The 19395-nt window shown below is 54.7% G+C and overlaps 1 protein-coding gene across 1 annotated transcript in view; it reads left to right on the top strand.

The window, feature by feature from the left end:
- The window catches only part of STK35 (serine/threonine kinase 35), a 42194-nt gene extending 24450 nt beyond the window's left edge, over window positions 1-17744 (top strand). The window contains exon 4 of the mRNA XM_082743743.1: window positions 13087-17744. The gene's annotated coding sequence lies outside the window, so the exon portion shown is untranslated. The remainder of the gene's footprint in view (window positions 1-13086) is intronic.
- Window positions 17745-19395: the final 1651 nt, after the last annotated feature.

Here is a 19395-nt window from a genome sequence, read left to right as displayed (position 1 = left end):
TGCTTCCCTCTCTCTCTGCCTATTTGTGATCTCTGTCTAATCAAATAAATAAATAAAATCTTTTAAAAAAAAAAGAAAGAAAGAAAGCTAGGAAGAAGGGCCTCAAGTCCTGATCCTATCACTGCCTTCCAAATTACCTAGCACTGAGCAAGTCACTTCTCTGTGGGCTGTGGTTTCCTTGTCTAGAAAGCCAGGGCACCTAAAGGACCACTCTCAGCCCTTCTCTGCCTGCTCCCCCATCCCAGTTGTGTTCGTAGGTTGCACCATGGATGAGTTTCTAGGAGTTGGGACTCTTGATTCTTGCTTGATTTCTCCCTCAGTGCCTGTGTCCTTAGCGTGAGGTGAGTCCTGCAGCAGCCCCCTGCTCCTGGGAAGAGAAAGAAAATAATTAAATTTCTCCATGGGCTTCCCTGGCCCTGAGAGACTAGACTTCTGAGCCATAATAACAATGAGCATCTTGGGATGATCTCCAGCAGAGGACCCTCAGGGGAATACAGGCCCTGTGGGGTCTGTGTGGTAGGATGTGAGATCACCCTTCAAGAAAGGGGAACTTGAGAGGCAGCTGGGCATAGGGGATGGGGAAGCAACAAGATGCACAGGTCTGGCTTAGGTCTCTAAGTGGAGTCTCAGACATGGCTTTGAATCCTGTCTAGAAATCTTCACTTGTTCATTTTCCTGACATGCGGTAAGCACATGTTCTGTGCCCTTCTTGGGCCATGGAGACGGAGGTAATCCCTGACCTCGATACAGTTAAACCAGGCATCTTCTCTGAGCCTTCAAGTCCTCATTTATAAAGCAGGTTACTAATGACATTTACACCATAGGCTTTTCCTGTGGATTCAGTGGGAAATGGATGTAAAGCCATCATGGGGATGCTAGATGTGCAGCCTAGGGTTCTACCGTCTTTTCATACTTTTCATACTAGTTCTTGGCCACCTGGTGACAGAGCTCGAAGTAGTCTCTGAATGCTTCCCACCCACCCCATCAAGAAAGAAAACACACACCCCAGAGGGACCCATTCATGTTTTTGGTAGCTTATGTACGGTGCAGGCACTGGTACGTGCTTATAGTACGTCGGGGACAGCTCAGACCTTGTCCTCACCCTCTGGGCCCTTAAACCTCAGTTGGAGAGAGCGGTCCGAAGGGAAAAACTACAGGTAAATTTCATGCCTGTATGGGTAAAGGAAATAGCAGACCCTCCCCATGGCCGGAGGAGGAGTGCTATTGAACCTGAGACCTGAAAAATGAGATGTCTACCAGGCAGTGGAACAGTGAACAGGTAGGGGCAAGGTGGGAGAGCCTGGGAGGAGACAAGCCTGATGTGCCCAGTGTTGGGGGGGGGGTGAGTCAGGGATCCGCTGCCCCCATTGTTTTTTTGTTGAGTGTTTATGCGAGCACTCTGGCTCTGCTGCTGGAATTGGAGAGGGCAAACATGGACCCCGGGGGCCCAGCTAGGAAGTCGAATTCCCTGGGTTAGAGCGAGGGGTGCACAGGGAGGGGCAGAGTGAATTTAAGGTGCCTTTGGAGATTGCTGGAGGACTGCAGGTGGCTGGAGTGAGGGGGGTGAAGGCAGGGTGGCTCCACGAATCACTGCCCTGGGAGGCAGAGCTATTTACAAGACTGTGAACACTGCAGAAGAGGGGCTTTGGCAGGAGTGGAAAGTACACAGATGAATCCTGGATGTTTGGCCATCATCCTATCCTCTCTTCTCTAGATGGGCACTTGGTAAGTAATTATCTGGGTCTTTTTGGGGTGCCGCTGGATCCCAAATTTGGAACTAAGTCTAGGATACCTTCATGAGCCCCAAGTACTCTCCTTAGACCCAGGGCTGCCTTCACAGCTTTCATCTGACAGCTGTGCCTTGCTGTGTTTTGTTCTTTTTCCTTCGTAATCAGCTTCTCATTAGGTGACTGATGTGTCTGGCTCTTCTCTGTGTTTGCATATGCACCCTGCTATAATTATGTCCCCAAAACATAACGTTTCATTGTTTTTTTGTATTTACTTTTGCTTTTCTGAGCTGAAAACCTGTGCAGTGTCCCGTCACATGGGCAGGCTGGTGGCTCTGCCAGACAGCAGCTTTCTAGCGCCCGCATCGCTCTCCTGTCCCCCCCCCCCCCCATGGTTATATAATACCGGGACCATGATTGCTGGCTATAAAATTGACTTTGAGAGCCGCTTTAATTTGTGAATTGGCAGATAGTTTCTATTTTGGGGTAAGGAAAGGAGAAGACGGAGAGGTGCGGGTAGCTCTGTGGTCATTTGCCTTTGGGCACTTAAAGTGCAAGAGCTAAGGGGCGACCCCACAGCCTGAACTTGACATGAGGCTAGGGGAAGGGGGCTTTAGGGTCAGTCCTGCAGCCATCCTTGGACACCTTGGTTTGAACTACATGTAGGGCGTGGGGTAGAAGTTGGCCCTACCTGTTTGCCACATCTCGTTCCCTGGAGAGGAGATCTGTGTTTTATACTCATTTACGAGTGCTCGTTTCGGTAGCACATATACTAAAATATACTCATTTACGAGTGCTTACTGGGAGCTTGTGCAGTTTGCTGGTGGGCTTACAGTTGCTGTATTTGTTTCAGTGTGGAACAGGCCTGGGGCAGCCTGAGTCTTTAGCATCCTAAGGCATGAGGGTTGGGGTCGGGGGACTTCCTCTCAGTTTCTGACTTACTGAGTGCACACCCTGTGCCAGATTTCATAATCTGTTCTGTTTCTTATCTCATCCCATCCTCACGTGGGTCCTGGGTAGGATGTCCTTCCCACTCTGAAGACAGTAAGTGATGTGTCCCCCTGGCCACATGGCCAACAAGGGCCAGCTCTACGGCTCTGCCATCACCTTCTGAGGACAGGTCCCATGCTTACATGTGTAGTAAGCGGCACCATGCGCGGTGCTCCCAGGAGATTTGTGGAGGGAACGCTGGCTTTTGGTTGAAGAAATGGGTAATGGCAACAAGTAGGACCTGTGGCTTAAGATAGCCCTGGACGAAAGGAGGGCAGGCCAGGGTGCTGTAAGCAAGGGACACCGTGAGAACATTGAGAATTTGTGTCAAGAGCAGATCTTCGGGTTGGCTGACACAGAGGTAAAGGGGGAGAGTGAAAGAGTGCTAAGTTGCCCAGAGCCTTGAATGTCAGCCTAAGGAGGGTGACTTTCACCCTGGGGGGTGGGGGGGGAGTGGATGCGGGTGATAGTGGTGCACAAGGCTGTTCTTTCTGGCAGATGAGTAGGTCATGGTGAGGCGAGAACTGTCAGCTACCGAGGGAGGGAGGACAAGCGACACCAGACAGGGCTGGCCTTCAGAAGATGCAAGGCAGCACAGGCACCCTCCTGAGTGAGGAGAGACCGGGCAGAGGCTGATACGGCCATTGGGAGCCCTGTGTTTCCACGTTGGTGTCAGTAAGGGACTGGCATCGAAACCCGGGATGTTGGTAAATCTAGGTTTGCATTGTAGCTCTCCCACTGCCCAGCTGGATGACTTTGAGCAAGTCTCCTCTAACTTTTCTGGGTACCCATTTCCTGTCCTCCAAATGATGCTGTTTTAACACTGGTGTTTGCTGTCCACAGCTGCAAGGACCAAAGGCACACGAAGTAGGAAGTACCCACTGCCACTCCACGCACACAGCGAGAGCTCGGGGCAGCTCCATGCGTTGTCTCTGTGCAGCCTGTTTGTTTTTTCCAAATCCCTACAGGCTCATTCATTTTCACTAGCAGTGCTCTTCTTTTCCCTAAGAGAGCTCCAGGCCCCTTCGCCATGCGCCCCCTCCCATCCCTACAAGTTCCCCTGGCACATTGAGCTTCGGTCTGGTTGCTGTAACCAGAAATCCATATGGTCCCCTCTTGCCCAGACCACTCTGGGCATGACCTTGTTTGAGTCTTGCCTTTTCTAACCACAGACCATCCTGTCACCATATTGAAGAGCGACCTCTCCCCTTCAGCTGTGACAACACCTTAGGCATGCTCCTGGCAAAGGGCGGGGGAGGAGGGTTCTCCCAGGAGCCCAGCCGCTTCCCAGAGCCCTTTGCTAATCACAGCAGCCGCAGCTGAACCTCAGTCTCTTTGGGGACCAGTCGAGGCAGTTGGCAGCTCTCGTTTCGTCCCCACACTTAATAAGTTGAGGAAGGGAATTAGTTAGGGTGTCTCTGTAGCCAACTGCCAATTACCAGGGCTCTTTCTACAGATAGAAAGTTCCCCCTTCGTTTGTCTGGAGTGCCAGCCAGTTCCTGTTTACCCGCTCAGGTGCGTGCCAGCTCCCTGGGGGCCCCCAGGCATGACTTCCCAAGGCCTGAGACACTGGCTTTTAAATGGGTCTCCATCCTCCAACCCCGGTGGGATGACTTGGGGTGTAGCCCTGTGGCTTGCTGGTCACCAGAGAGCCCTCCCGATCTCAGACTCTTAGGTCTTGCCAGCAGCTTCTTCCTTTGTTTTGGTGTTTGTTTTTTAAAGATTTTAGTTTTAAGTAATCCCTCCACCCACCATGAGGCTCGCGTTCACAACCCACAGAACAGGAGTCACACGCTCCACTGACCGAGCCAGCCAGGCGCCCCAGCCATTCTCCTTTTGTGCATTTGGCCAGCTTTTGAATAGCAGCATTTGGGGCAGCTCGCTTTGAGAAATCAGGAGGTTTAAAACAGTATTGGGCCAGCCCACCACAGTGACAACATGAGCACCGCTATAATGTGACCAAGTCTCCGAGTCTGCAAGCTTCCATGGTAACGGGCTGCCACGTCTCCTGTGGGGGCGCTCCCTGCCCTGGCCCCGCTCCCTGATGAGCCGGAGAGGAGGCTGGCATCTGTTGGCAGCAGCACACGCCATCTTGCCTTTAAGCTCGGTGCGCTCCCCTTGTTCACAGGAGCCCAGGGCCCGCTGTCCAGCCGGCCTGCCAGCTGTGGCAGCAAGAGAGTGTGTGGCCGCATGGTGCTGAGTGGGCCACCGATCTAGCTCTGCTGACTCGGCGGGGAGCCTGTAACCTCTCCATGGCCTCTGTCTGCTTGCAGAGTCTCAGGTTTGCCTTGAAAATCTGTAAGGAGAGGGGACCCCCCCCCCCAGCCCATTGCACTGGTAGGCAGGGCTCTGGTGCCATCAGCTGCCTCCTGCTTCCCCCCACCCAGCTTGTCCTGCTCCGCTGTGCCAGGGAGAACCCCCCGCCCTTGTAGCCCTCCCGTGTTGCTTTCTGGTTAGTCTTTGCTTTGATAGGTAGGAACCTGCCGAGGTGCTCGTGATTCTTACTTAGGTTCCTCATGCCAGGGGTCGGGGCTGTCCCTCCAGAGAAAGGCACACAACTGACACGCCCCGTGATACTTCATATATGCCTTCCGGGCGTTTGGAGACCCTGTGTCTCCTTGGGAGTTTGAAGGACCCCAGATGGAGAACCCCTGCCCTGGTCCCAAGCCCCCATCAGTGGCACAGGAAGAGACAGGGTCCCCAGCAGAGAGCAGGGAGAGCCCTAGGTGGGACTGGTAACTGGGGTCCCCAGTACTAGGCTGGGTCCTTCATTTTTCTGCACTTTTACTTTAGAGTCTCTTTAGTAGGTCACTGCACAGGGGTGAATTCTTCTGGTGGCATCTGTACTCTTCCAGCCTGGGTAACAGTCTGCCTTTCAGAGTTCACGGGGCTGCCCCTTCTGGACATGCAGAAGTGGGCGAAGAGGATGTGGAGGATGGGAGGGGTGGCCTCTGAGACGGGGGTGGGCCCCCAGCTGCTCCACAGCTGTTGTTCAGTTTCTCTGTGGGGGGGATTGCCCTGCCCCTTTCCCCCACCCCCACCACTGGTTTCCGTGACCCGTGGGCTTCAGGCATGGGGTACAGAGCCCACCCCACCTGCAGTGTCACCAGTCGGCTACAGAGTGGTGGTGGGCATCATTGCGTTTTGCAGGGGGTGGGTCCTGGAAGGAGGCCATATGGGTCTTGACAATCTGGAGAAGACCACAGAGTTGAGGCCAGAGCCAAGGCTTCTGGTCTCGAGGGCACGGTTCTCATTTACCTCCTCCTGTGGCTGGCCTGCCCGGGGGGACACACTGAACTCAGGCTGGCTCCTGCTGGCCACTACCCCTGGATTTCAGGCTTCCCTCTCCAGATTGAACAGAAGGCCTTATTTTTGTCCCCTTTGAAAGGCAGTGAGAGGAGTGGCAGGCAGAGCAGGCATTGGCCCTATAGCCTCCTGCTCCTATAGCAGGTTAGGGAAACCCTTTGTCCTGTGCCTCATTGGGAGTTGGAGGGTAGCCTGCAGGGTGTGGCCGGGTACAAAATGAGTACCAGCCGCCTCCTAGCTCTTCCCTACTCCTCCCTGCCACCTGCTGGAGCCTGGACGAGTGGCCCAGTTTTCTGAGGGGAGGGTGAGCATCTCTATCTCCACCTGGCCTTGGTGGTGTTCAGTGGGAACTCAACTCTAAGCAGGGATTTTATAACCAGACTTTTAAGATCCTGTCATGCTGAATGATTCCGTGAAGTTCGTAAATTAATTCTTCTATTGCCACGGGCTAGCTCCCAGTTCCTGTCAGTCCGCCAGCGTTTGACTCGTGCGCTTGGCAACCTGAGAGGCTCGAGAGAAGCACAGGCTGTCCAGTCCTTTTGGGGTTAGGGGTGGGGCGAGGGCATGGCTCGTGGGGGTCTGCGGTCATTCTCTTCGCTGGGGTGCAGGGACTGGGGCCCTGGGGAGAAGGCACATGGAGGGCGCCGGGGAGGTTACAGGTGGACCAGCACTTGCTGAGGCCCAAAGCAGAAAGGAGGCTGGCCTGACGCCAAGTCGTCTCATCCGGAATTTTTGTGTGGGCCGGCCAGTGAGGTGGTGAGGTTTAGGGTCGGGGTATGATCGAAAGCTGCCATCACCACGTGTTAACTGCTTCCTGTATACCTCAATGTGCCCAGGACAGAAAATGTCACTGGACGTCACACCCTGCATGGCGGACCTGGCCACCTTGTCAGCTGAGAAAGCTGAGGATTGGGGACCTCAATTAGTAACGGGGAGAGCTGGGATATCTCTGTAACCCGACGCTCTGTGGGTGACATTCTCCCCATGTTCAGGACCTGCTCCCCAAATTTCTGCCTGCCTTTGGCCTCCTCAAGGCTCAGAGCCAGTCGCAAAGGATGTCCCTGGCCTTCCAGAGCATTGTGGCGGCTGTAGAACCCCTGTTGGGGGTGCTTTGCCCAGACTCCTATTCCCTTTTACCTTCTGTAGACCCAAGGACGGACAGCATGGCCACCCCATCCAGCACGTCCACCCCCAGGTCTTTTAACCCTGACCCCCCATGAGCCATACTGTGGGCCGCTTGTCGCACAGTGGTCCCTAGCTTTGGCTCACTGGCCTCTGTCCCTCTGACAGATGGGAATGAACAGTAGTGCCAGGGCTGCTGAACCCCCAGGCCTGGCAGGTCATTGTTTCAGTGTGAAAAGCTGTTTTGGTGTATTAAGCAAGCGAGGAATGCCTTTTTGAAGCTAACCCTACTTAGGAGGGGCCCGCCCTCTTGGACCTGACATTGCCGTGCCTCTCTGTGCCTGCATATCACAGTGTGATATGCAGACGATGTATACTTGAGCCTTGGTTTGCCCATCTGTGAAATGGAGATCATTCCTCCATGCTTCTTTGTTTGGGCCAAGTAAGCATTGCTCGTGAAGCCTCACATGGTGTCTGACATGTCAAGTAGCCTTAACTGCAGGAATAATACCTCCACCGGGTGTGCACAGACGACTTATTTTAAGAGTGAGTTCTTGGCTCCCCCACCCAGGAATACCACAGTTTGAGTTTATACTGTAATCTATGAGCATGCCAGCCTGATGCCTTCCTTTTCTGTTGATGAGATGAGAGGGATAGAGAAGATAGGACTTGAGGTTTGAATCCCAGTTAAGCATTGACGAGTCATTGAACCTTTCTGCACTTTGCCGAGTGTTGAGAGTGTATGCGTCACATGTGCTTACGGTTGCTGCCTGCCTCCCCAGCAGGTGGCATGAGCTCAGGTGCTCTTTGCCACCCTGGACCCTGGTGGGACCCTGGACCCTGGGAGCCCTCCTGATACATGCCAGTGGCCACCTGCTGGTCTGGCACAGCCTTTCAGTGGGTAGCTGTGACGTTTTTGTACACTATCACGGAAAATAGATCCTCGCAGACATCTAGGTCATATTTTAGATCTCGAGGCTCATAGGCTTTAAAAATCCATCCTTAGGTCTGAGCAGGTTGAAAGGTGCTGAGGATACCTGTGCCACCAGCTGGCTGTCCTTGAGGCATGACAGCAATGGTGTGAGGAAGGCTCCCTTTCAGAGGGCATATTGGGAGAGCTCCCCTCCCCTCCGCTACCACCTCCACTGCCTTCCTCCTGCATGTCCATACTGCAGATAAAGGACAGAAAGTTCCTGAATTAAGCCTCATCTCTAGATAAGTTGTACAGATCAGTCTGAGAACCGAAGTGACTATTAACACAGTGAACAACATGGTAGACTGTACGGATCGTAGTGCTGTGTACCAGGTGCTGGGGTAGGCAGCTTACTTAAATCCTCATAGCAACCCCTAAAAGGGTAGGGCAGCATCCCCACTTTGCTAGCAAGGAAAGGGAGGTTCAGGTAGAAGCGGCCAGTAAGTGGCAGAGGCAGGATTTGAACCCAGAACCGTCTACCACAGCATGTGCTGTTGCCCTGCTAGAGCACATGGATGAAGACGCTCAGTGGAAATGCAGTCGTGGCTCCCAGAGATTATCACGTCCTGCGGCTGCCGGCCCTACACAGTTAGAAGGATGGTACCATTTGACAGTAGGAGGCGGAGTAGGAGACGGGGGGATGCCAAACCATTCCCATTTAGTTTCATCTAAAAACGACATATTAACAACAGTGAAGTAGGAGGGCCGCACTTCTAGAGAAGGATAGCCTTCTCCCCCCTGCAGATTTCTGTCTCTGTGGGCTGGGGGTTCAGGGAGGAGGTGGGGGGGGGGGCTTCATCCTCACTCCCCACCCCCTCCCCCACTTCCCTTTTGCAAACTGCTGGTGGCATTCATGGGAGCATCTCCTCGATAGGACCAGACAACTGCTTAGCTGGCAGAGGAACGTGATAGGCTGCCCACTGCCTGGGGGCTCCACCAGCCTTGTGCGGAGGTACCTAAGCCAAGCCCTCCATGAACCCTTTTCTGTGTTTGTAAATGAAGGGATTAAATGGGTTTTAAACTCTACTTAAGCTCTTGTCTCTCCAGGAAGGGATTTCCCAGGACAGTTAGATGCTAAAAGCAGGAGGTGTGAGGTGAGACTGACCCAGGCCCAGACCCTTTTCTGTCCCACCCATTAGCCGTGCAGCCCTTCTCTCTGAGCTGCTCTGGAACTGGGTGATGGCAGCGCCTACCTCATCGGGTTGTGGGGTGAGACAAGGCCGTAGCTGGAACACGCGGGCTCTGTGCAGGGACATAGTGAGTGGGAAGCAGCTTGGAAGAGCTGAAGTTTGCCTTAATGGATTGTTCCCTACAAAGCCCTTGGAACGTTCGATGCTGGGTGAGCGATCGCTGGGACAGTAATTACAGAGAAATAAGGTCGGGCATGCTGAGGGAGCTTTGTCTGGGAGTTGAAAGAAGGGGAAGGATTTGCCAACACTTCGGGATCCCTGACCCCTCTCCGCTCAGGACCGTGGCAGATGCCTGCGGTGGGGGATCCCCTGGCCAGTGGCTTAGTGGCGTTGTGGTGTGGGCTGAGCCGCTCCGTCTCTCTGGGCCTGTCCCCTTGTTAAAATGGGGCAGTCAACCTCACAAAATGAGATGATCAGGAAGGCGAAAGATGGGGCGTGCTGAGGACATCGCGTGGAGGTGAATCACACACCACTTTTCATTCTGCCCAGCAGCATGGCTCGGCCTCTGCACCAGGCTCTGCAGTCAGAGGTACAGGTCCCACTGGAAGGGACAAGTCAGGCCCTGGTCCATGCTGGTCACTGGGCAGCCGGGGAGTCGGGGTGTGACATCTCCTAGAATGAAGTCGGAGGGGTCCCCTCCCCCCACCCCCACCCCTGGGCTGAGCCCTTACTCCATTTACTGCCCCAGCACGTGCCTGGGATGGTCTGCTGCTGCTCTAACCCTGAAGCAGGTGCTCTGAGCCCTTCCTGCTCATAACTGCGAAGCTTGTCTTCCCGTGCACCTGCCGCCATTGGCTCCCTGGGCCGGGTGGACCTTCTGTAATGGGAGACAGGAGAGGAGCCCGAAGCCAGGGTCCGTTCCCTGAAAGAGAGCACTCTTAACGTTCCTTGTCCCTGCCCCCAAGAAGGAAGCAGACCCAGACCTGTAGGCCATCCTGAGGCATCCTCCCAGGAGGGCAGGACCCGGTGCCCAAACAGGGGGAGGGTGGAGGAGCCTGTGGGAAATGTCAGCCTGGCTTCCTGGCAAGGGACCCAGTGAGTACAGCGGTCATTATACGCTGGTGTCGCGGGAGCTCTCATGGGGAGCTGTGCTGTTGCTTTGACCTTCTGTGGGCACACTCTGTTCTCCTAGTTAATTATGTGAAGAGGGACGTCCAGCTTCTGCATCTCTCGGCCGCCTTCGCTGCTGCTTTTCTGCTACCACGGGCCACCTTCCTGCTGACGGGCGTCCCCTTGAACGGGGTGTCCTCAGCTTGGGGCCTGCCAAGGGAGGGAGAAACGCAGTGTTGGAAAGGTCATAACTCGTCCCAGAGATAATCTTAGCAGATCACACATTCGCCTCCAGTTTCCTGGGCTTTTCTTGTCCTGTTTCACAAGGACGTGGAGTATCTTGGATGGTGAAGTTCCCCGCAAGCCCTCCCTCCCCCTGGCTGCTGGGTGTTCTGCTTTGTCTTGACAGCACGGGGAAAAGGTCATGGGTGTGCGGAGCAAAGCCAGTTGGCTTCTAGGTCATCCCAGGATGTGCTTCTGGTGACTTCATTTTACCAAATCAGAAACCAGGATACAAGAACCACCAATGACTTTTTTGTTGTTGAAGGAGGGGACTTCACAGGCAGGGAAACAGAAGCAACAGAGCGAAAGACTGAGGCTGAGAAAGCCAGTATTTTCTTGCAGATCAGATACTTTTCCAGCACCTTTATGATTCACCCCCACTCCACTCCCCATACGCAGACTGGGTGTCCCCTCCCTCACCTTGCGCTGGAGGAGGGAACTGCACAGTCTGATGTCACCTGACAGCTGTGGAAAATTCTCTGCTATCTATCCAGTGTGTGTGGAGGAGCCCAGAAAAGAGCCTGAGTCTGGTCTCTTGGACTGCTTCTCCAGGGACCTTTCTTTGGGGCTACGAGCTTTTCTTGTCCCTTCAAGTACGCCCATTTTCCCGCTATAAAGCATGAAAACGTGATGTGTTCTCAGTATTAAGCAGGCGAAGGAGAAAATACACCCACAACAAGTACAACATTTCGATGTATTTCTTGACAGATTTTCCTGAATGTGGAGGTTTTTGTTCACTAAGGGTTCTGCTTCTACTGTATGCCACAGGACATTGTAGCCTGCTTATTTCTCTTTGATCCCACGAAGCGCTTCTGCTGTAACCTGCCGTCTCATTGCCTCTCTAATACTCCACAGAGTAGATGGATCGTCTGCTTAAATCTTGTCTTTTTGCGTTTGTGGATTGTTGCCTCATAATGTAGGTCATAGCTTCAGCGAGCATCTTTCTTTGTAAAGTCCTCTCCATTTGTCAGTCTAGGTTTCTGGAAGAAGTTTAGGGTGTAGAGGTCTGCACACACCTGAGACTCTGATTGCTCTCTGGAAGGCACTGGTCCACATCCCTGGCAGGGTGTGCATCCCTTCCATGCCCCTCCCCCAGCTAGCAGCAATTAGGGTGGTCCCGTGGGTGGGGACAAGGACAGGGTGGGTTCATGGAGTCAGTCAGTTCCTGCTTGGAGGCCAGGTACTTCACAGTCTTTACTCCGGTCAGACCTCGTAGGAGAGCCGACCATTTCCCACAGAAGGAGACAGGCTATCTCCAGTTGCTAGACCCCACTGCCTCCCATGAGGACCAGACAGGCATCTCCTGGGGACCTGAGCACGGTGGGTCCAGGTGATCACACTGCGCAGGGGACAAGTGACAGGGGGGTTGGGAGGGCCTGGCTCCTCAGGCTGCACGGAGCTTATACAGGAATGAAGTTAGTGTGGGAGGTGAGGGCCAATATGGAGGGATTTCAAGCACGCTATGAAAGACTCAAGTGATGCTGTCATCTGTCAGGGTGAGAGCAGGCACACTGGAACCCCAGGGTGAGTCCCTGTGCTGTGCAGAGGGAGCCCTGCTGCCTGGGCTGGGGCCCTGCTCAGCCCTGATCAGGCGACTCTGACTGGGACAGCGGGCTGGCAACAGGTGCCGGCCCAAAGCTGTTCGCTGTAGGCTCTTGTGTTCTAGGCGTCCACTAAAAAGGGTCCCTGAAAGGCTGGTGGCAGGGCCTATTCCTGAAGCCTGGTTCCACGGCAGTTCCTAAACAGTAGCTAATCATTATAGGAGCAGGCGCTGTCTCAGGTTACATGTCTTAGTTATATGGTCCTCATAATAATGTGATTTGGTGCAGGTGACAAGACTAAAGAGGGCTTAAATTTGCCTGTGGTCGAGTGACAGAACCTCATTCTTAACCCTAGCCCTGAGTCACCCCAGTTCCAGCTATGGGATTCTGGTCCCTCTTAAGACCTGAGAGCTTTGGCTAGCTGGGACAGGTTCTTGGGGGGCTGAGCCTTAGTTGTCTGTGAAATAGGATAAACCCAAGAGCATGCACATGAAGCTTCGGTACAGCACAGTTAGTCAGAGAGGGACTTGGACCAGGGTCTGGAGTGACCCGATGGCTAGGGTCCTGTGGCATCTTGTCCTGATAGCACAGGGATGGAGGTCACGGTGGGATTGGCAACTGTAGCCGGCAAGCCTGGGTTCCCAGCCAGGGTCTTCTGCTTCGTCAGTGCAATATTAGTCATGTGCCTTATTAACCCATGCCTCAGTTTCCCTTTGTGACAAAGGAGGATAATGTGTATCGACGACAGGGTTCTTGTAGCAAAGCTAGATCCAGTCCCTGTAATATTTAGAAACCTCTTGGGGTTGGGTGCTGGCACCAAAGTGAGATGTCCGGAGCCGGAAGGTGCCCCGAGCCCACTGGTCCAGTGTCCACTCATCCCCGGCCTTCTGTCTTCTGTCTTCCAGGTTCATCCTCGGGACAGTGTCATCGTGTCTCCCACAGAGGACGGCCGAGGGTGCAGGTGGTGGCTTGGTCAGTTGGTGATCTCCCGACAGCTGGATCTCCGGCAATGTGAAGCTTTTATTTGGGTTTCCCCCTCTCCTTTTAGTTCTGCTTAATTTTTTAAAATCTTATTTTTGTCTTTTTTTTTCCCCCCCTTTTTTAATTTAAACGATTAAGACTTCAGAAGAGCAGGAAACTATGCTGTGGAGAAACAACATGGACAAAAGCATATGTATAAATGTCATTTTTAATTTTTGTAAGGGGTTAGGGAGCTATTCTGTTTTGTTCCTTTATTCTCCCCCTGTCGTCTTTGTTTTTACCCATCCTTTCGTTCTGCTTAGAACACCTCACTTCCCCAGAGAAGGCCTGCCTCTCCGTGGAGAGCCAGGGTGCGTCCCGGCCCCCGGGGGGTAGGGACACAAAGACAGAAGGCAGCCTGTGGGCCACCTCCCCGCACCACAGACACGGGCACTGCCGGACTCTGGTGGGCTGCTCCTGGCCCACCCTCGGGCCTTAGAAATGGTCAAAGGCGAAGAACCACCTGGAAGAGGAAGACAGGGTTTGGCCAGGAGGACTCAAGAAAGAAAGTCTAAACTGCGGGTTTGTTCTCTTTCAGCTGCTGGAAGCCCTGGGCCACTCCAGGACTCCAGTGGTGGGAGTCCATTCCCTCTTCTGCCCTTTATAACTGGGAGTGCTGGGGGGGGGGGGGCAAAGGTGACTATCCCCCCACTTCCCAGCAGCCGAGCGCCAGCCCAGCCCTACTCTACAAGCCTACCTTTCTGTTAGTGGTTCCCCTCCCAAAGGAAGACCCCCAGGGAAAAAAAAAAAAAAAACTGTTGTGCCAAACCTCTGCCTGGGACACGGCTGGGTCTTCGGAGGGCATCTGTCACTCCTGTGAGGTCAGCGTCCGTCACCTCCTGCCTCCTGGATCGTCTCCTTCCCGCGTGTGCCCGCCACGCATCCTGGTTGTCACAGAGACTGCCTAAGTCCCTGAGAGCCGATTGTGACCTGGCCATAAGAACAGGGTGTGCCGAACTGGCTGCCACTGTCCTCTCCCTGCAGTGAAGCGTGTGCCCTGTATGTGGGCCCGTAGTGTCCCAGCCGGCAACAACATCAAGCGCCACCTCCGTCACCCCCAGGGACTCGCTGTGAGGTGCCCTCCCTCAGTGCACACGTCTGGTGGGTCAAGATTGGACCCACCAAGAGCAGGGAGGGGAGGACGGGGTGACACCACCACCACTGCTGCCATCGCCACTCCCCCCACCCCCGCAGCTGTCAGGTGCCCATGCGTGGCCTGCCACCCTCAAGCTTCCCCAGTGTGACCTTGTTGACCTCAGCACCAATGTCTGTGCGGTCATCCCACGCTCTCCAGCAGGCACATGCCGCTCCCTTGTCTCAGGCTTCTGAACCTGAGGGTTTGCCCCACTCCACCCCACCCCCAACATCGCAGAGGCAGGTGGCTGGCCCCGTGTTGTCCCTCTCACCCGCAAGCTCCTGGGGCTCCTCCAGAGGCTTTATTACCCCCATGATGACCAACCAGAACAGGGTCTTGGGGAAGGGGAAAGGAAATTCTTTTAGGTTTGTTTTTCATTTTCTCTAAACCAGCATAGGATCGATAGGGGAATTGGTCAGAGGGCGTTCAGGTTAGTGTGTGATCAAGGGGAGGGCTCCCCCCCCCCCCCCCGCCCCGCCCCGCCCCGAGCAGCAGTCCTTTGGCCCTGGGCATTTGGGAGAGACCAGTGCGACACCGGCCTAACCTTGCGAACTCACCACATGTTTGCTGGCATTCTCTCGCCTCTTCTTAGACCCCTCACTGCTGCTTCCTCCTGGGCAGACCGTTGGCTGCGGTGAGCAGGGGTGCAGGTGGGAGGCGTGCCCTTCCTTGTGAAATCCTTGGTGCCTCTCCATCCCTTGTCTCTACGGCTTCTCAGGCCACTAGAGTGCGCCCTGAGCCGCCCCCCTCCCCTTGGGGGCAGCAGATGGGAAAAACAGTCCTCCAGTCCCCTCACCACCACCCTCACCATGTTCCTAGCTGCAGCCCCTGTCCTCAAGTTACTTGTGAAGGCTCCAACCTCGCAAGGTCTTCCCTTGGTTTTAACTTTGCCTCTGCCCTCCCTGGGTCTCTAACCTCCATCTGATCAGGTTTTGGAGCTTTGAAGCTGCAACCATCCCCCTTCGTTTTTCTCTTGGCATCAGCCCCCAAGGGTCACAGGATGTCTCTGCCTTTTGGACAAGGCAGGCAGCCTGGGAAGGCTAGCCCATATCGTGCAGGACCCGGCCGACCCTTGCTTGGTGGCAGGGCCTCCTTCCCTGGCTCACGATGGCCAGCTCATTAGCCCCAAGTGCCTGTCTCTCCCTCTTGCCCCCTCCACCCCCCACTTTGTCCACCTCGGGTGCCCAACCAGCCAGGAGGACGTCAGCCCAAGGTGAACGCCAGCTCGGCCCCCAGCCAGTGGACTAGTCTTGGTTGGACCTGGGTAGCTCCCATGTGCTTCTCAGCCACCTTCCCCCTATTTCTGCTGTGGGTCAGCCTCCTGCCTCTTCATCCTCTGCACCCAGGGCCCAGAGGCAGCTCCATACTGCCTCATCTTGGTGCCGTCATGTTCGTAAGGCCTGTGCAAGTTCTAGGAGTCTCCAAACCTTGAAATAGCAGTCATTCTCTTGTCCTTGGATCTGTGAAACGGTTAGCCCATAGCGGGGAGGTTCTGGGCCTGAGACTGGTGGGTCTGGAGCTCAGCCTCCCCCCCACAAGAGGACTCAGCAAGACAGATCCTAGTGCCTTATTCCACTGCCCTCCTTTGAGCAGACCTGCTAGCTCAGCTAGAAGTCCATGGCATCCTCCTCCCCGTCTATGTCCGTCTGTCGCTTAACCTCTCCCCCCCACAGAGAGCCACGAGGGAAGTGTCCCCCCTGCCCCATCCTTCCCCGAGGGCTGCAGCCAGGCCCAGGGCTCCTGCCACCACCGAGACACTAAGAGCAGCTTTCAGCGGAGGACAGAACAACCACTTTCCACCAGCTTGCCGCTCTCTGCCTCTCACTACCCAGCAGGCCCCCTGCCTCTTACCTCTATAGCCAGGAGGATGCTGCCGTCTTTCCATTCAAGGCTGGCTCCATCTGACTCCTTTCTGGGCACCAGGGATGAAGGGCGCAGGCCTTTGCCCCCGATGGCTGCCTTTCTGAGGGCGTGTATTTAATGTTTACTTGAGAAATTCCCTGTTTACAGCTGGAGGAGAAACGTGCCCAACACTGGTGGAGGTCAGGCTCCTGGTGGGGCCTGGCCTCCTCTCTGGCACTGCCAGTGGAGGTCCCAGAACGAATGAAGGTAGAGCCTGCAGGGGCACTTGCCCCGCACCCCCTCTGCCCCCTGACCCTGCGGTGCTAAGACCACTCCCCACCACCATCCTCGCAGCCTTCCTGCCCCTGGACATTCCCCGCCTCTACCATTCCCTCCCTCCAAGGTTCTCTGCTCCTTGACATATCAGCTGTCTCCTAGAAAACCAGTGTTTGGAGCAATAAGATAATTTTTGCTTGAGTCTTTTTTTCTGAGCAAAGGTAAAGAGCTGGCATTGTAGGAATGTTCTTTCTTTGCCTTTGCAGTTTACCTTTTAGAAGACAGATCTTAGCAGGATGGATGTCTGGGTTTCAGCCTCAGAGTATCTTGGAAACTTGGAACAGAGGAGTTGGGCCTCCATCCCCTAAGAAGGGGTCCCCCCCAACTCTCTGCCCTCCCCTTGCTCCATGCTGCCTGGGCTCTTGGCCCTGCCCACCATGGGCACCTGCCACCTCTGATCCTCCTTGTGCCCCCCCACCCCATACTCACCCATCTGGGGGCACCGGTGGCTCCTGGGGTATTGCTTCCCCCCGACTCCCTTCCTCTCCCTCAGCCCGCGTGGTGGCCCCCAGATCACAGTGCTCCTGGAGTCACCTGGGAACTGTCAGCCTGATCTCCTGAGGCTGAGGCCTGGAGAAGGCACCTTGGCTGTCCTCCCACACTGGGTGGAGGTACAGCCTCCTGGACACCAGATCCGTCTCCGATCCTGCCTGCCGGGCTTGGAGCACAGGGACTCCCGTCTGGAGAGATGCCCTCAGAGGGGAAGCGAGGAGGTGGGACAGGACCGTTGGCAAATAATGTAAGCTCCCCCAGCCACCGTGGAGAGGAGAATCCACTCCCGTTGGTTGCCTGGAGGCCCCACATCTCTCAGGAGGGAGTTTGTTCAGGAACATTTTCAAGAACTCTTCTGTGCCCCTGAGCGTGTCTTTCATTAGAGCAGGGGAGTTCGGGGCCCCAACTGAACAGGCATGGGGGGCCAACTTGGGTTTGAGGGAGGCACAGGGTAACCCAGGCACAAAGTTAGCTTCAAATACTAGTTAATAAATCTATTTTTCTTTATTTTCTTTTTTTGCACAGAAGCTGGTAATCTAGGACCTACGTGTGAACAACTTTATATGAATATTTTTTGTACTTGGTTTACTTGGGTTGGTATGATACATTATATTTAAGTTCCTTGAACACTGTGGATCCCCCTAATGTGTATGAATGACTGAGGCTTTGTAAATTATGGGACGTTTGTGTGAATAAAGTTATTTGATGGGGTCAGAGAAGCCATACGTGATTTGAAAACGAGTGCTTCGTGGTTTTGTTGGCCCCTGTTTGGGGCAGGGTGAAGCCGCAGCTCCCAGGGCCTGGTGGGTGAGCAGCCAGGAAAGAAGGACCTTCCTGCCCCACCCCGGGAGTAGGCCCTCTGGAGGAACTTGCCCATGGGGCGCGCGAGTCAACACCGAGCCTGGGTGGCCCGTAACGGGTTCCAGGACTGCAGGAGACCACTCAGAGGTGCTTCGTTTCTGCAAGTTCTGCCCTGAGAAGTTCTAACAGAGAAGAGGGGTCTCTGAACCACACTGGCAAGGGAAGGGGACAGGGACATTCTTGGCAAAGGTCAGGGTGGGTGGGGGGAGCTCTGAGAGGAGCAGGACAGAACGGCTCTGTGAGCTGAAAGGGTAACAGCCCTGTCCGGAGAGCACCAGGAAGAACGGGAACTCCTGCCACTTGCCGCCGGGGACTGGGGACTTTGTCTCACCTCGTGTCCCTTTTCTCCAGCAAAATGGTAGCGGCAGCAGCTCACTCCAGAGCAGTTGAGGCTAAATAGGAAGCTTGTGTGGAGTCCAGCACTTAGTAGGCTTTCAACAAGTGCTCCTATAATTCCATTTCCCTGGAGGGCCAGGTTTGGGATGTTCCCGGAGTCTGCTGGCACAGACTCCCGGCCCTGTGCAGCCTCAGGAAAGCTGCTTGCTCTGGTAGAGCAGCAGACCTCTGGAATGTGTGCCGGAGGAACAGATAAGTCCGCCTTCCGGCCTGATCTGACCGCGCACCGCATTCCAGTCCCGGGCTTTGGTGTCTGGGGTCGGAGCTCCTTGCAGAAAAGGATCCTGATGTGCTTAGCCTGGGGCTTGGGGAAGGACGACCCACAAGTCACTTTAATAACTTGGCAGAGATCGTTCACCCTTTTGGAGTGTGCGAGTCAGTAGTTTTTCATACGTTCAGAGCTGTGCAGCCGCTGCACCATCCAGTTCCAGAACATTCTTACCACCTCTGAAAAGAAATCACACCCGTTAGCAATCACTTATCCCCTCCCCAACGCGGCGGCGCACTCGCAGCCCAAGGCCGTGGCTAATCTACCTTTTGTCATGGATCTGCCTATTCTGGACATTCCATGTGAATGGAATCACTCTGTGCCCTTTGGCGTCCTGTCAGCACGCTGTTTTCAGGCCCCCTCCATGTCCTCGCATGTGTCCGCTCTCTGTCCCTGCAGGTTGTTGAATTGTAATCCATTGTGTGGAAACACCGCGTCCCTGTATCCATTCACGGTCCGTGGACACAGTTTCTGTGTGGGGCCCTTAGAAGGAACATGGCTGTGGTTTTTGCACAGACCTGGGTTTCTGACCCCCTGGGCACAGATCTCGCGGAATTGTGGGGTCCTGCGGTAACTGTACAGTAGTTGAGGAACCCCCAGATTGTTTTCCAAAGACGCAGCACCATTTTACTTTCCCACCCATGAGGTGCAAATGTTCTCCTTCCTCTGCATCCTTGAGGACACTTGCTACTGTTTTTTTTTATTGTCATCCGGTGGCGGGGGGGCTTTGGGGGGGCTTATAGATGTGGACACCATTGCACTACTTAACTAATGGCCGATGAGGGGAGAATAGCAAATAAGTACTTGAGACCCAGACGCAGTCACGGGCTCAGCCTGGAGCCGGTACCTCACAGAGTCCTAAGA

The sequence above is a fragment of the Mustela nivalis genome, assembly GCF_964662115.1.
Source record: "Mustela nivalis genome assembly, chromosome: 8".
Lineage (NCBI taxonomy): Eukaryota > Metazoa > Chordata > Mammalia > Carnivora > Mustelidae > Mustela > Mustela nivalis.
This window is presented reverse-complemented; position numbering and strand designations above follow the sequence as displayed.